The sequence below is a fragment of the Furipterus horrens genome, unplaced genomic scaffold, assembly GCF_987537825.1.
Source record: "Furipterus horrens unplaced genomic scaffold, mFurHor1.1.pri manual_scaffold_7, whole genome shotgun sequence".
Taxonomy (NCBI): domain Eukaryota; kingdom Metazoa; phylum Chordata; class Mammalia; order Chiroptera; family Furipteridae; genus Furipterus; species Furipterus horrens.
The window spans coordinates 99332373-99349281 of record NW_028327177.1 but is presented as its reverse complement, the minus strand read 5'-3'; the positions used below and the strand labels follow the sequence as shown (position 1 = coordinate 99349281).

Sequence of the window (16909 nt, the reverse complement as noted above, 5' to 3'; positions counted from 1 at the left end):
CATGCTTTTGTTCCCTGCTTCTCATGCAGGTGTCTTAATTATTGGGTACACATCTTGCAGAGTATAATGTGTGCAATCTGATAACTTTTCCTTCCTGCCCTATTATTTTTAGAGGTTACAGTTTTTAAGTAAAGGAGAGAGTGTTAGTACATATTAGGACAGGAGTCTAACTAGTTACTTCAAAAATCGATATCCATGCAATAGAGGTTGGATAACCAGTGTTTTGGCTGGCTTACTGACCACCTTTTAAGTGACAATGTGTATGTCTATGCCTTGTTTGTCACCATTATTATTTGTAATTTTGCTTTTAGTTCTAATAATTTGGGAAGAGATCCAGCCAGAAAATGCTGGGTTAACCAATTTTCCCAACTACTGAGCAATGCATTGTTACTTCAGTAAGTCTTGGTTTCCCCAACTATGTGCAGTGAACTACTTGTAAGCTTAGGGAGAGCAGGGCCTGAGGCTGTGTTTGCCTGTGATTGGCTACTCAGCAGCTAGCAAAGTGGCTGGTACATAGTAAAAAATCTGTAAGTATTTTTGAATGAATACATCTTAAACTATTATTTACTCTAGCTGCAATGTCATTTTGAAGTACATAAAGATAATAGCATGTTTAAATATTATTATTAATGTTAGTAATTAAATCTAAATATTGTATTTTAAATATAATAATACATGTAATAACAAAACATGAAATCAAAACCTACAAGGGCATATAGAATAGGTAGTGTGTTAATTTCCTGGAGTTGCTATAACAAATTTCCACAAACATGATGTCTTAAAAAAAAACAGTTATTTATTCTCTCATAGTTCTGGAGGCCCAAAGTTCAATATCTGGGTGTTGGCAGGACTTTACTCTCTCCAGAGGCTATCGGAGGAGAATTCTCCCACCTTTACCTGTACTCCTCTGTGTCTTTGTCTCCTCTTCTGTCTCAAATCTCTCTCTGATTTAAGGCCCACCCAGATAATAAGCCTCAAAATAGCCATCATGATCTTTGAGCTCAACATCCTTAACTCATCTGCAAAGACCTTTTGTATTTTTTTAAATTTTTTTAATAAAGTCACATTCACAGGTTATAGGAGTTAGGACAGGGACATAACTACAGGCCATTCAACCCACTGCTCACTCAATATTTTGTTAAGCACTCACAATAGTTATCATGTAGAATAATGCAATTTAAGATTATATTGTTCAGCAAAGTTTTAAAATTAACATACTGCATTTAAGGAACTGCTGAGAAATATAACCAATGTATTTTTAACTTAAATAGCAATTTTCCTTTTGTAATAGCTTAGCTCTATCTGCTGTATCCAGAACTCAAATTATCCAAAAATGTAGCCAACTGTTGCCATAAAGAAAATTCATTCTTTACCACCAACAAAATTAAATTAAAACTACTATAGATATTAAAGCCACAATTCTAATTAGAGAAGTACACTTTGGGGCATTTCCTCTTAGGAGCTGGAATTCTCAGTAACTCTTCAAAAATTTTTGTATCCAAGGTTGTTGGCCACAAAGCTGAAATTAGTACAGTGATGAGATATAGGAGCTAAAATAAAAATCATGTATCTAATAGCTTTTATTTATATTTGTGACCTATAACTGAAGGCATCAAATATAATATATGGATTGAATGCTTCCTCAGTAATTTAATGACAGTGAACTTGGCACATTCTTTAAAATTGTGTGTAATCAATAGTTTGAATTCAGGTTAATTTACTTTCAGGGTTTTCTTCTCCTCTGCCATTTTCTGAGCTTCCCCTAGGTTAATGACTTGACAGAAACCTAACACAATTATTTGTGTGGCTAGTCAAAAAAACCAATGCTATAATATGAATTACATTTGATTCATTAAAAAAAAATCCATTGTGATTTTTGAGCTATGTAATAGCAGATAATTGGGCTTTCATTTTATTTGGTGGGTACTATCTCCAAATTGGTGCCATGTCTGACTCACTTAGTTTTCCATGCCAGCCTAAACTCTTGTCTTTTTTCTGATCCTCCCTTGGTATTTTAGTTGCCATCAGTTGAATTTGGTAGGACTTTCATATGTGAAGATGGTGGTAAGGTCTTTAAGTGCAGTAAACAGTGTGAGACAAGACAGAAGCCAAAGATATCCAAGAGGACTAGGCAGAGGAAATCACAGTTAGAGGAAGGCCCACTGGTTGTTCCATAGCAAGATGAAAAGAGAAGTGGAGGGGACATAGGTGGGGAGGAGAAGAGATGTATAGCAGGGATGGGGTAAATGTGAAGAAGACTGAAGAAAACATTTAGCATGAATGCTCAGCCCTTCCATTATCAGGCACCAAATGGTTGAAATAAATGTCCATCTCTTCCTACTTTATAAGATAGTCTACAGTGAAGGGGCTATCTGTTTGCTTCCGATTGAGTCCTGCCCAATCTTATATTGATTACAAGCATGCAATTATAAATGGAGATGAGAGCTATCAAGGAAATGAACATAGTTCCATAAACAATATCAAAGATACTTGAGGTAGACTGGAGATAAGAGAAGAGTTCACTGAAGAAGTTACTCTAGACTTGAGATGCAAAGAATGTAAGGAATTAACTAGTGAAAGGGGAGAATAGGGAAAGTGGGTGAAAGAAAGTAGCCATATGGTGGATTCAGCATGTGCAAAAGATTGGTAATAAGTGGTAGTATAATCAAGGACCTAGATATTAGAAGGTAAGGAGGAAAGTGGCAGGACATGAGGCTAGGGTGTAGACAGAAGCCACTGCCTACCTCTGCTTTAAGCCTTGAGAAGGGTGTACAGCTGGATGTGCATCCCTTCAGTGAGTGGTGGGATAGAACAAGTTGAAAGAACAGCACTATTCATTCAATCCAGCTCTTTAAGAACACATTATCCTTTCTTACAGCCTTTATGCTAACACACCATATTTCTTTTCACTTACTTCATTTACCTTAATTTGTCTGGTGTTATAGTTCCTTGTATCTTCAACTAATCCCCTTCATTAGACTATAAACTGCTGGCCTACCACTCTTATAATAAACATTTTCTGATCTCAAAGCAAAGGCATTGCCAGTACCCCTGGGCCTGGTGTCATTTTAAGCTGCTATTAAAATTTGTGAAATATATTCCTAGTCTTTGGAGTTTCTATCTTCTTCATGTATCAGGATTTTTCACAGTCCTTATTCTTATTTTTATGTTGTATTTTATATTTTATGACATTATCTCATGTATCTAATATCTGGACTTTATATATTCATTCATTCAGTCATATTCATACATGCATTTATATATGAATATATACCACATTTGGTACTAGAAAGTAATTAAGGCACCATTTTTGAATGAATGAATAGTTCTGTAATCAATATGAGCATATTATTCAAAATTTCTGGATATCAGTTTTCTGAGAGTGATGCTATTAGTATCTAACTTATAGATTTCCTGTGAATGTTTAATGAGATCAACCTCATGAGGCATACTATTTGTAAAATAGAAGTTCTGAATCCATGCTATCAACTCTTATTTCTATGAATGTCTTGATGATGATGGTGGTGGTAGTGGTGGTGGTGGTGATAGAGGTGGTATGGGGGTGTCTTTACCAGTTATAGAATTGATATCCTTTCTACGTACTTTAATTATTTTTGGTATTAACATGGTTATTCCATCACTAGTAAAGAGTGTGACATTTCAGGTATTCTGAATCCCATGCTTATTTAAGTAAAATCATGAATAACAATAATTGCTACCATTTATTGAGTGCTACTAAGTGCTGAATTTTGGTTAGTACTATATTAATTTGTTCCATAGAGAGCAGGCATTTTTAATAAACTATGGGATCTACATCTGGCTCTATTATGAAAAACTGGAATAGTGATTTTGTGTGTGAGTCCTTGAAACCACTTCAGGAATCTCTCTCCATGTCATATTCAGAGAGATCTACTTTTTATCCTGTGTCAGTGTACAGCTTATTCTAGCACTGTCATGTTGTATTATTATCTTCATTTATGCATCTATTTTTTTCAACATTCTGATTCTTCCTTAAAGACAAGAAAATGGGATTTGTACACATACCACCTTCTATTGAGCACAGGGTCACACACATTGAATAAATGACTGAATGACTTTTAAAAGGCTAATATCTACATACCCATGTATACATTTATTTGAAAGTCACCTTGAAATGCTAATCTATGACCTAGAAATTGTTACAAAAGTGTTAGGAATGGAAAGCAGGTAGCTGTAGTCTTGTCTTAAACTTCAGGGGAACCTGTGTCTCATCCTGGCTCATCTTCCTAAATACTTGTAATTCCAGATAAATTTCTCAGCATCTCAGTTTTATTACCTATAAACTAAAACCATAGGACTAAATTACCTCAAAAAGCCCTCCTTTTTTTGACATTTTATTACTCTGGTATTAAAGCAGTTCTTTCCTACCTATGCATCCAGAACAATATGCCTCCCAGACTACCTTGCAGATAGGTGGGAGCCATGTGACTAGTTCTAAGGAGCAAGTGAAAGTGACACATAAGGAAAATTCTCATTCTCTCTTCCTCTGCATCAGCAGTCAGAATCAGTGTGTCTAGACAGCAAGGCAATAGGTAGAAGCAGACTCCCTGTTCCACTGCTTGGAAGGGAGCTGCTCTGAAGAGGATCTCCATTACAATAAAAAAGAAAGAAAGAAAGGCCAGGTTCAGGACTGGCCCTCCAAAACCCCATAATCTTATTGAGTTTAGAAGCATGGGTATGAGAGAGCAAAAAATTAAAGATTTAAGACTATCTTGAACAAATGCTGTGCGTGGTCACTGGCACACACTGAAATTAGATGTTTGAAAAGCTTACAAGTTTTGTTAGATCATTTTGTTGCTGAAGAAACCTGAGCCTTGAGTTAAAAAAAAAAAACAAAAACCTATGACTTAACATGAAACCTTAAATGGTCTTTGGTCTATCAATTCTCATGGGATGAGAAAGCTGTGTGGCCCCAAATAGAGCATCTGTGTGGCCCCCAATAGAGCATAATGTCAACTTCAAATATGACCAAGGATAGTGGAAAGAAAGAATATCTAAGAGGATGGATTCAGAGACCATAGAAAACAATAGCAACATTGAAAGTCGAGTGTTGAGAAGATGGCATCACAAGATGGAAGCTGATGTGAACTTCTTTGGTGATAGGTGATATATAGCAAGAGGACCCAAAACATACATTGTGTGAACCCAAAACATACTTTTATGTGGTAAGCCACTGAATTTTGAAGGTGGTTGTTATTCAGCATAGACTAGCTTAACCTGAATATTATAGATCTATCTTCCCTTTCTATACCATATAGTAAGTTGTATCCTACCAACCACACATTTTGTCCTTGATTTTGTACAACACAAAATTGACAGCTGGTTCTCTATGACCAGCAGATTCCCAGATAAACACAAAGGAAGGTATGTATCTATGTTAACATAAAGCAAACTAGGGCACTAGTCATTTCCAAAAGCTAAGGTCTAATAAAAGTTTCCAAAACTCATAGTGAATATTCAGGGAACAAAACTTTGGAAGAAGTGGGTTAATTTTCCTGATTTCAAAAAACAACTTTTTATTGCTATAAACATTTAAAAAATTCTCCCTCTGAGAAACTGGAGGCATTAAAAATATTTTTATGTGCTTTAAATCCATTAGAGATTCAAAGTACAAAATGCATGGCCATGCTTCAGGTTAATTTGAAAATAACTATAGGAGAACTGTATTTAATTCTTCTTGAGTGTGTGTGTCACAAGTACAGAATCTGATAAGTTACTTTAATAAGCTAAGTTCTCCTACTGCAAGTATTACATGAAGTCATTGTGAGACCCAAGTTATAACAGTGGAAAACTGTAATGGTGGGAAACTGTAATCCTCTCACGATTCTTTTGGCATTGTTTCTATAAGTGCTGAATTTGACTAATATGTAGCTTGTAGATGGACAGCATGTTTTTATAAGAATCATAGGAACTAATTTCAAAAGATAGTCAGTGTGGCAGACATCAAAGACTCTGTTGAATGAATGGGTCAGACCAGACCCATAAATTGTATTTCAATTACCTTCCTCTATACTGTGTGTTTCAATATGAGAAAGTTAGCAGCTTCTTTTCAGGTCACCATGTATGTTTTAATGGCAATGCTATGCACGTAGAAAGAGTCTGCATGGAATCCTAACCCTCAAGGGAGCAGCAGCAGTGGTAGCATCATACCTAACTTCTAGTAAGAGCTTACTAGTTGCCAGGCATTGTTCTATCAGCTATAAAATATATATATTTATTTAACTATCACATTAAGCTATGATGCACATTCATTCCCATTTAAAAAATGAGGAAACAAACCAGCATCAATGCAGTCAGGATGTCAGGCCTTTCTCCAAAAAAGTTCTCCAAAGCTCACATGTGGAACTACCACAATCAGCAATTTGAAAGCAGACCAGAGAGCTGTAAAGAAGGAAGGGAATATCTTTATTTATTTATTTTTTAGAATCCTCTCTGCACCAGAATTAAGTCCTCTACCTATGCATCCTGAATGAGAATATGCTTCTTAAAATTAACTGTTGTACAGTAGGCACAGAAGGGCCTCAGTGGCTTGAGACAGAAGTAACTTAACTCCTGGTTAGAAACTATATCTTCAGAGTTTGAAATTGGCCTTAAAAAGAGCTTACAAACATACAATTTCAAAATAATCCATCCACGGAGCCCTAAAAATCTTTAACAGTATGTTAAAGATATTTTATTAATTTTAAAACAATCATTCCCTTTTAATTGACTCTGGGTTTTAAGTATTATGATAATCATAGATAGACTATCTTTTAAAAAATTACAAGTGCCACCCTGCATCCTGAAATTGCTTGAATTCACAGAGCCTTTCTAATGTTTAGGAAGCAGTTTAGAATTTATTATAACAACTGGAAAAGTGAGACTCGGAGATTTAATGGCAGGCTCTATGCATCAGGATGGGCAAAGTTGGGCTGTACAAATCTCAAAGTTTTAAACAGCTAAGTATATTTCTTCCTCACTTCATTCCATCAAAGATGGGGAAAAGGGCTCAGATGGACACAGGCACTGAGGAACTCAGGCTGATGGAGGTTCTCTCCAGACATGCTTTTCAGGGAAGATAGAGTCAAGCAGACAGGGCCTACATATGGTGGTTCTAAAAGCTTCTGTTTAGAAGCGACACACATCACCTTCATTCTCATGTTATTGACCAAACCAAAATATAAGCCAACGGTGTGAAGGAAAGTATAGGTTTCCCTAGTGTTCCATCTTTCATTTGCCTCTCCAGAGCCTTCTCCACCCATCTACACTCAGTTTTTTGTCCCAGAGGACTTTTATAAACTCTATCAATGGGCTCCCATATCCTCTGGGATATTGGAGGAAGGAAAGTCAGGTAAGGGCGTTTAGTCCCCTGGATAGCTCTCTGTGATGCAACTCCTGGTTTACTGTATTTTCCAATCTAAGGCCACCGCTTCCCTCAAGGCTTCTTTATAGGATTCCTTCACTCCAGATTCAAGTTCCTACTCCCTGGCCTCATTCATTTATATTTAGATTAGTAACAGCTCCTCCACATTTTGGACCCTAACTTTTTAGACTATTTTTAAAACTATATTTCACACTTTGTAAATAGTCCCTTTGTAATAACAACACCTGGATTATCCTAAATTGGGTACACCATCTGTTCTCTGTTGGAGCACTGAAAGGCAACGAATTAGTGAACAATAATTCAGTCTTCTTCTACACTGTCTTATGACACAGTGGTTAGAGTAGAAAAGTGGGATTGTCAGTGAGACCTCAATGATCTTCAATGATAATGTATTTGAAACTGTTCTATGGAAATACAGGACATGTGTGCCAAATAATGATATCCACAGTATTTTTTACCAGCAAATTTCCCAAAAGAGCACAGTAAAAACTTGAAATTTAAGGATATCTTTAAAGCATTGCTGGGAATATAAAAAATTTTTTGTCTGCTCTTTTCCAAAATAATCCCCACTGCTAATTAACTCAAATTAATTTCTAAATAGTGCAGCAGTAATCCAACAGATGTGCTTCTAGATATCCAGTGTAATAAACATTGATTAGATTGGGGGTTTTATCTAAAAATTACTCAGTCTTAGCTTGTCATACTATCTTTATTGATTTGTTATTGGCTACACTGTTCATTAAAATGCCAGAGAGCAAGGAATTCATTTTTAGTGCTCTTCCAGATACCAGATTTTTATCTCCTTAACAGTATAATTCAAGGTCAAGGTTGTATGTTGTGCTTAGACAGAAAAGCAATCAAAGTAGCTTGTGTTTAAAAACACACAGAGGGAAGTTTGAAGTTCCTACTTACCCTAAGGACTGAAGTTTTAATCTCAGCATGCAATCTGAAGAGTCCCTGGATATTTGCTGAGGTTTCATAGTTTAGAGTGGGAGGGTTTTTTCCCCCTTTTCTTATTTAACTAGTTACAGAAAGAGTGGTAGTAATTATTGCCTTTTATTCCCAAGCAATTTTGCTTTCTGAGTGACTGCATTTTAAATTCTGCAATCTATCTCCAAGGTAATCTTAAAGTCATCAGACTACTTAACTTAATTCACCACTTTCTGGGCAGAGGTATCAGTTTAGTAATGTTTCCAGCCAGTTTCTCACATAGTTTTAAAGGTCTTCAGAAATTTTATGTTCAATATTTTGTTTATGTTTGATATCTATGAACCCTGGTGGACCTTTAGACATATCAAGTCAAAAAGGTGACAAAAATGAAAACCTAGTGCTCTTTAAAATACTATACTGTGAACTTCCCAAACCAGAAATTATATTTCTAGTTATATGAAAATACCAAAAGTTCCCTATAAGTTGATGAGAAATATAAACACATATCCATAAAAAGGAATGAGTAGTCAATTTTCAGAAAAGAGAAAGGCAGGAGGCTAATAATACATAGTAAATGATGCTCAAGCTCACTACTAGGAAAAAATATAAATTAAATGAAAAATGAAATAGTATTTATCTTGCCCATCAGAATGACAAAATTTATACATACAATAATCCAAGCAAAACAACAGCCTGAGGATTAGGTAAGCGAAAAATCAGTTCACACCAGAGCCCAGCGAGGAAAGCGTCTTGGTAGACACTGTCTGTCACCATAGCTAAAGGAGACCCCAACAAGCCGAGAGGCAAGATGTCCTTGTATGCCTTCTTCGTGAAACCTTCCAGGAAGAGCACAAGAAGAAACACGCGGACTCTTCTGTGAACTTTTCCAAATTCTCCAAGAAATATTCAGAGAGATGGAAGACCATGTCTGTGAAGGAAAAGTCAAAATTCAAAGATATGGCAAAGAGTTACAAAGCTCACTATGACAGGGAGATGAAAAATTATGTTCCTCCCAAAGGTGATAAGAAAGGAAAGAATAAAGATCCCAATGCTCCTAAAAGGCCTCCATCTGTCTTCTTCCTGTTTTGCTCTGAACGTCGCCCAAAGGTCAAAAGTGAACACCCTGGTTTATCCATTGGGGATACTGCAAAAAAATTAAGTGAAATGTGGTCTGAACAATGAGCCAAAGATAAGCAGCCATATGAACAAAAACAGCTAAGCTAAAGGAGAAATATAAAAAGGATATTGCTGCACATCATGCCAAAGGCAAAAGTGAAGTGGGAAAGAAAGAAGGGTCCTGGCAGGCCAACAGGCTCAAAGAAGAAGAATGAACTAGAAGATGAGGAGGAAGAAGAAGAGGAAGAGGATGAGGACAAGGAAGAGGATGAAGGTGAAGAATAAAAAGCTATCCTGTAATGATGTGTGTGGAGTATGTGTGTGTGCTTAGGCAATTGTTTTGCTAAGAATGTGAATTGAAGTACAGCCAAATATTAGCTTCAATATATAAAAACTGTACAGATTTTTGTGTAGCTGATAAGATTCTTTGTAGAGAAAATACTTTTTTCAAAATGCAGGTTGTAACTTTTTGAGGGGCTACTACATACAGTTAGATTTTAAGGCTTTGGATGTTAAATGTTTCTAAATATTTAATGGTTTCTTTAATTTCTTGACTTGTGTATGGTAGCACAGCAAACTCAGGAATTAGTGTCAATAGTAAATTTTGGGTTTTTTAGAATGTTGTATTTGTTGTTGTTTTTTTAAATTTGTAATAAAAGTATGTATATTTAAAAAAAAGAAAGAATCCAGTGCTGGGGAGCATGTGTGGAAATGAGTATTTTTGTGCATTGTTAGTACAAAGTAAATGCTATCCCTCTTGAATTCCAGTAGTGTCTGTGGAAATAAAAATGTAAAATACTGATTTTTGATCAAGCAATACCACTTTTGTAGCCCTCATAGAAATGAAACCAATAATATATATACAAAGATATTTATTATTGTATTTGTACTGATAGAAAACTGAAAACAACCTGAATTATAGGGGTAGATTAAATTAAATCTAATGTTAGCTACAATGTAAAAAATGATTGAGATTCACATCTTCCAATCTAGAGGAAGGGTAGTGACATATTTTTATGTGGAAAAAAAAGCATGCAAATGTAGATAGCATGGTTATATTTTTATAAGAACAATACTACAAACTGTCTATATTGGTGGCAGCCAGCCTCCAAGATGGCTTTCAATGACACCTGCCTCCTGATGTTCATGCCATGATGTAGTTCCCTCCCACATGGTATCAGGATTGGTCCTGTGACCAACAAAATATAGCAGAAGTGCTGTTGTGTGCTTTTCAAGGCTAGGTCACAAAAGGCATTGTTGCTAAAGTCTTGCTCTTCATATTGAATTGATCTTGCTGGGGGAAGCCAGTGCCCATGTTGCAAGGACTCTCACGATGCTCCATGAAAAGGTTCATGTGGTAAGGAGCTGGGGCCTTCCACCAAGAACTGTCCAGGAGCTGAGGCCACAGCCAACAGTGACATGAGGACATTCTCTTACAAGTGGATTCTGTTCTAGATAAACCCCCAGTCACCATTTAAACTGCAGCCTCAGGAGAGACTCTGAGCCACGACCATCCAGCCGTGCTGCTCCTGGATTCCTGACTTTTCTGAAACAGTGATACAGTGAATATTTGTTGTTTTTATAAATAATAAGTTTCTGGATAATTTGTTACACAGCAACAATTAACTAATACAATGTGGAAAACATGGAAGGACATGTCATACTATTAAATTGTTTACTTCAGTGTAAAGGTGGAAATGATTTTTAAATTAAGGTTTCAATTTTCATTTTTATATTTTGTGCACTACAACTACCATACAGAAGCTGTTAAACGCTACAGACAGCATCCTAGTGATCTATTTATTTAACAAATACTGCAAATATTGATTAATTACTCTGAGGCAGGTATTGTTTCATGTGAAGGTTTAAAAGTAAATAACACAGTGTCCTCAAGAAGACCACACTTCAAAACAGCAGGTAATCATTTTTTACATTGTAGCTATTTACTCTCTCCCATTTTAAATAATAATAAAAGTTATGAGTGTACCCAGAATGTCATGGGAACATGGGAAAACAGGACAATTGTGTTGGAAAATTGCTGAAGACTACAGAGAAACTTACCTCTAAGGTACATCTTGAGTGACCAAGAGGAGATTTCCAGGAAAGGAAAGTAGAGGCAGGTAGGGAGAGCAATACTAGAGAATACTTGATTTTGAGATTTATTCAAGTTTTGCTACTCTTTGAACATACACTTCCTTCTGAATGGGTCTTCACCATCACAGAGTATAAAAATCATAAATCTATGTTAAAAAGCAAAAGCCAGGTTATATTTATTTTACATTGATTACTACGAATATAAAATTAAGGAAGAAAACCTGCTGCTGTATTATTCAGTTTCAAAATCCATCTCAGTGGAATCTGACCATCTAGAGCAGAATTGGAGGACATGGTGCTTTGTTCGGGTGTCAGCCCTTATACAATGTATGGCCAATGTCTAAACAGCCAGCAGAGGTGCTCACCCATCTTATTACACTGGATACTCCAGGGCCTGAGGCTAAACGGCTTGCAGTCTGTGATGTTACTTCACAGTCAGTTCCAATTTATTTGTACTTAAGAAGCTGGGCAGTTTGGATTAACTCTGCCTTTTGTTTTGTGCAGCTCTTCCTAGTTTTCAAAGATTTCAGCTCTCATTAGCATCCCTAAAGTTACAAATGATAATTACAAATAGGTCTTATTTTTTTAAAGCTCACATGTGTGCAAAGCAAGCATCAGGCTTTTTTTTTTTTTTAGAAAACAAAAGGACATTACTTAAATAAGTGAACAAATGTCATTCTCCTTCTTATCTCCATATCTCCCCCTGCAATAATTGAGACCTTGGGGATCCATTTCTGTTATGATTTTAATGGCAGCCAATTTCTGCATTTTTAGGAAATAAGAGTTGTGTATCTTTTATTTGCCTAAGCCATCTGAATAGGAGTAATGAACTGCCGTTATAATAGGAAAAGTGACAATCTGTCGTCTCTCGATGCAGTTGTTACTCTTACATTTCTTAAATTCTAAATACTTTTGCTCAGGTCAGTATGATAGGGAACAACTGACTTTGTGAACAGGTTTGCAAAGTTGGTTCCAAAGATGGGAAATTCTAGAATGTTTGAACCAGAAGGGGGTTATATAAATTCAGATTCTATAGATAGTGAGTAACAGAAAATCTTACTAGTCACATAAGCCAATGCATTCTTTGTTAAGCTGAATGTATTGGCTTACGTGATAGAAAATCAGATTAGAATCACTTTAAGGAAGATTTCAGTCAAGTCTGATGAGTCCTTCCTGTTCATAGTCTGTTCCCCTCATCCATGAGTTGGGTTGACTTCCTCAAAGACACTTGCCCTTAACCACCCAGATAGCTGTTAAAGTTCCTTGCATTTTCTCAGGTTCCAATCTATCAGTACAGACAATCTTTTGTTCCAGCATCTCCTGAATTAGACAATGTCATTTTCTCTGATTGAATTGTTATATTCAAGACAACATCAATTATATGGCCCAGAGAATAGACCTCAGGCACAGATCGGCCTTTAGAGCCAGGGTGGGAGTTAATACCATCAGAGCTATATGGACAGAAAGTTCCAAACCCATGATTCTGCATCTTCTCGAAACAGTACCATATAGAATTTTGATGAAAAGTAACAAAATCATCATAAAGCCACAAAGTCTGTTTAATTGCCAAGCTTTTTCTGAGAGACTTTATTATGGACTGAATGTCTGCCCACCTCCCCATACACACATACACAAATTCACATGTTGAAGCCTGATCCTCAATGTGATGGTATTTGGAGGTGGGGCTTTTGGGAAGTCATTAGGTTTGGATGAGTTCATAGAAGTAAAGCCTCCATGATGGGATTGGTACCCTTATAAGGGGATGAAGGGTGATAGTTCTCACACTTCACAGCACTTTGATACCAGATGTGCTGTAACAAATAGTTTACTGACTTCCAGCCAAGATGGAGGCCTAGACTGACATGCTCCATCTCCCTCCACAACTAAGAAGGAATACAACTACCACAAAACTAGAAATAACCAGAAGTTCCAGAAAATAAATGGAAGTCCAACATGTAAAGTTATAAAGAAGTGGTGCTCATCTGGACAAGTAGGAGGGGTGAAGCCAGGGCAGAAAGATCAAGCTGTGCTGGCAGCGCAGCAGCAGCGATGGCGGCAGGATGGCAGTAAGCACAGATACTCATATTTAAGGGGAGGCAAGAAGCACCTGGGGAGCAACCCAGCTTCAGACCAGACCCATCAGCTTCTGATTCCAATGCTGGGGAAGGCAGACCCCCATTGCCTCAGACTGTGAGGTCCAGAGTGGGTGGGGAGGGAGAAGGAGGCTCCCGGTCTCTCAGTGGAGAGTGAATGGCAGGAATCCATCTTAGATCCCCACCCCCACAGAAAACACCACAGCGTGGTGAGAAGGGTCACCCGGTAGTGATGAGAGCACAGGGCTCCACCCCCTATAGCATAGGAGGTGTGACAGGAACATAGGGAAGGAACAAACAGTCAACCAGCGAAGAAAGAGGAAATGAAAAGTGAGGAAAATGAGGAGAGGCTCAGAAACCTATGGGGCAGCTATAAGCGGGCCAACATATGAATCATAGGGTTGCCAGAAGGTGGAGAAGAAGAGCTAGAAATTGAAAAATTGTGTGAAAAAACAATGAAGCAGAATTTCCCTAACTTGGGGAAGGAAACAGACTTATAGGTCCCAGAAGCACTGGACCAAGGGAGAACCACACCAAGACACATTATAATTAAAATGGCAAAAAATTAAGGATAAAGAGAGAATCTTAAAAGCAGCAAGAGAGAAGAAGAGAATTATGTACAAAGGGGTCCCTATAAGACTATTAGCTGATTTCTCCAAAGAAACTTGGCAGGCAAGAAGGAACTGGCAAGAAATATTCAAAGTAATGAAAAGCAAAAACCTACAACCATGATTACTCTATCCAGCTAAGCTGTCATTCAGAATAGAAGGGCAGAGAAAGTGCTTCCAGGACAAAGTAAAACTGAAGGAGTTTATCAGATCCAAACCACTGTTATATGAAATGTTAAAGAGACTTGTTTAGGAGAAAGAGGATCAAAACTACGAATATTAAAATGAATACTGTGTCACAACAACCAGCAACAGAAGCTAGGGAACCGAAACAAAGGCAAACTAAGGCAACAAGAGTGGGAAAATAATTATAGGTATGGGGAACATATTGGGGGGACGTCAGTGGGGAGGGGGAAGGGGGAAAGGGAGGGAGATGGTACAGGACTTAAGAAGCATAGTAGGAGGGAGTGGCATAGACAGGAAGATGTTGAGAAGAACTATGTGCACAACCAATGGGCATGGACTAAGGGGAGGACAACCAGAGGGAGGGGGGTCACTGGGTGGAGGGGAACAAAGGGAAAAGAAATTGGGACAACTGTAACAACATAATCAATAAAGCATATATATATATATATTTATTTATTTATTTATTTATTTATTTATTTATTTATTTATTTATTTTTTAAATAGTTTACTGGGGCCCTCCATACACAGGGGATTCTATTCAAAAGCCTTTGTCCAAGATGGAGGCCCAGGGATCTCATGGGGGACTCAAATGTTGGAATCATTTTGTTTCAAATAACAGCTAATGAGCTTATTAATCAATGTATGTATAAAGCTATTGTTTCAAGAACTGGAGGTATGACCCACCTTGATTCCAGAAAACCACTAGCAATTCCACCTTTGTGCCTCAGGAGGACTGCAAGTAATCAAGAAGGTATCTGAACCATTGTACTCCAGGGTGACCACTGCTCAGGACACAAAGACTACCACCCACCCTTTCTCTGTGGAATCACCATGGCGGCCGGGACCCTGTACACATATCCTGAAAACTGGAGGGCCTTCAAGGCCCTCATTGCCACTCAGTACAGCGAGGCTTAGGTCCGCGTGCTGTCTGCACCACCCCACTTCCACTTTGGCCAAACCAACCACACCCCTGAATTTCTCTGCAAATTTCTTGCTGGCAAGGTGCCAGCACTTGAAGGTGATGATGGCTTCCATGTCTTTCAGAGTAATGCCATTGCCTACTATTTGGACAATGATGAGCTGTGGGGAGGTAGCCCATGGGCAGCGACCCAGGTGGTGCTGTGGGTGAGCTTTGATGACAGTGACATAGTGCCCCCGGCCAGTACCTGGGTATTTCCCACCTTGATCATTATGCACTACAACAAGCAGGCCACAGAGAATGCAAAGGAGGAAGTGAGGCGAGTTCTGGGGCTGCTGGATGCTCACTTGAAGACACGGACATTTCTGGTGGGTGAACGTGTGACACTGGCTGACATCACAGTTGTCTGCACCCTGTTGTGGCTCTATAAACAGGTCCTGGAGCCTTCCTTCCACCAAGCCTTCATCAATACCAACCGCTGGTTCCTCACCTGTGTCAACAAGCCCCAGTTCCGCACTGTCTTGGGGGAGGTGAAGCTCTGCGAGAAGATGGCCCAGTTTGATGCAAAAAAGTTTGCAGAGAGCCAACCTAAAAAGGATACCCCTTGGAAGGAGAAGGGGTCTCAGGAAGAGAAGTAGAAACCCCAGGCTGAGCGCAAAGAGGAGAAGAAGGCAGCTGCCCCCGCTCTCGAGATGGAGATGGACGAATGTGAGCAGGCGCTGGCTGCTAGGCTGAAGGCCAAGGACCCCTTTGCTCATCTGCCCAAGAGTACCTTTGTGTTGGATGAGTTTAAGCGCAAGTACTCCAATGAGGACACGCTCTTGGTGGCACTGCCATACTTCTGGGAGCACTTGGATTGGGACAGCTGGTCCCTGTGGTACTCCGAGTACTGCTTCCCCGAGGAGCTAACCCAGACCTTCATGAGCTGCAACCTCATCACCAGAATGTTCCAGCGCCTGGACAAGCTGAGAAAGAATGCCTTTGCCAGTGTCATCCTCTTCAGAATGAACAATAGCAGCTCCATTTCTGGGGTCTGGGTCTTCCGAGGCCAGGAGCTCGCCTTCCCGCTGAGTCCAGATGGGCAGGTGGACTATGAGTCATACACGTGGTGGAAACTGGATCCTGGCATTGAGGAGACACAGACGCTGGTTCAAGAGTACTTTTGCTGGGAGGGGGCCTTCCAGCATGTGGGCCAAGCCTTCAATCAGGGCAAGACCTTCAAGTGAACATCTTTTGCCATCGCCTGGCTGCCTATACCTGTGCTTCAGGGAGATGGGGTCATTAAAGGAAAAACATTGAAAAATAAAAAAGACCACTGCCCAGGACATAGGAACCACCGCCCAGGACACAGATGAAATGACACTGCAGCTTTTATCCAATTAACCTTTTCCCTGAATTCCAACCCCCTTACGTACTCTTCTCTTTATAAAAGGGCAATTTTATACTGGAATTTTAAGACAGTCTATTAGGGTACAAACCTGCTGTCTTCTCAGATTGCCAACCATCTGAATAAAGCTCCCATAAGATTCAATCCCTGTCTCTGCTTATTGGGTCTGGTAGA

The 16909-nt window shown here is 38.6% G+C and overlaps 2 pseudogenes; both read left to right on the top strand.

Annotated features, from left to right (window-relative positions):
* The first annotated feature begins 8982 nt into the window (after window positions 1-8982).
* Window positions 8983-9733, top strand: LOC150004884 (high mobility group protein B2 pseudogene; annotated as a pseudogene).
* A 5512-nt stretch (window positions 9734-15245) lies between these two features.
* On the top strand, window positions 15246-16574 carry LOC150004883 (elongation factor 1-gamma pseudogene; annotated as a pseudogene).
* The last annotated feature ends 335 nt before the right edge of the window (window positions 16575-16909 follow it).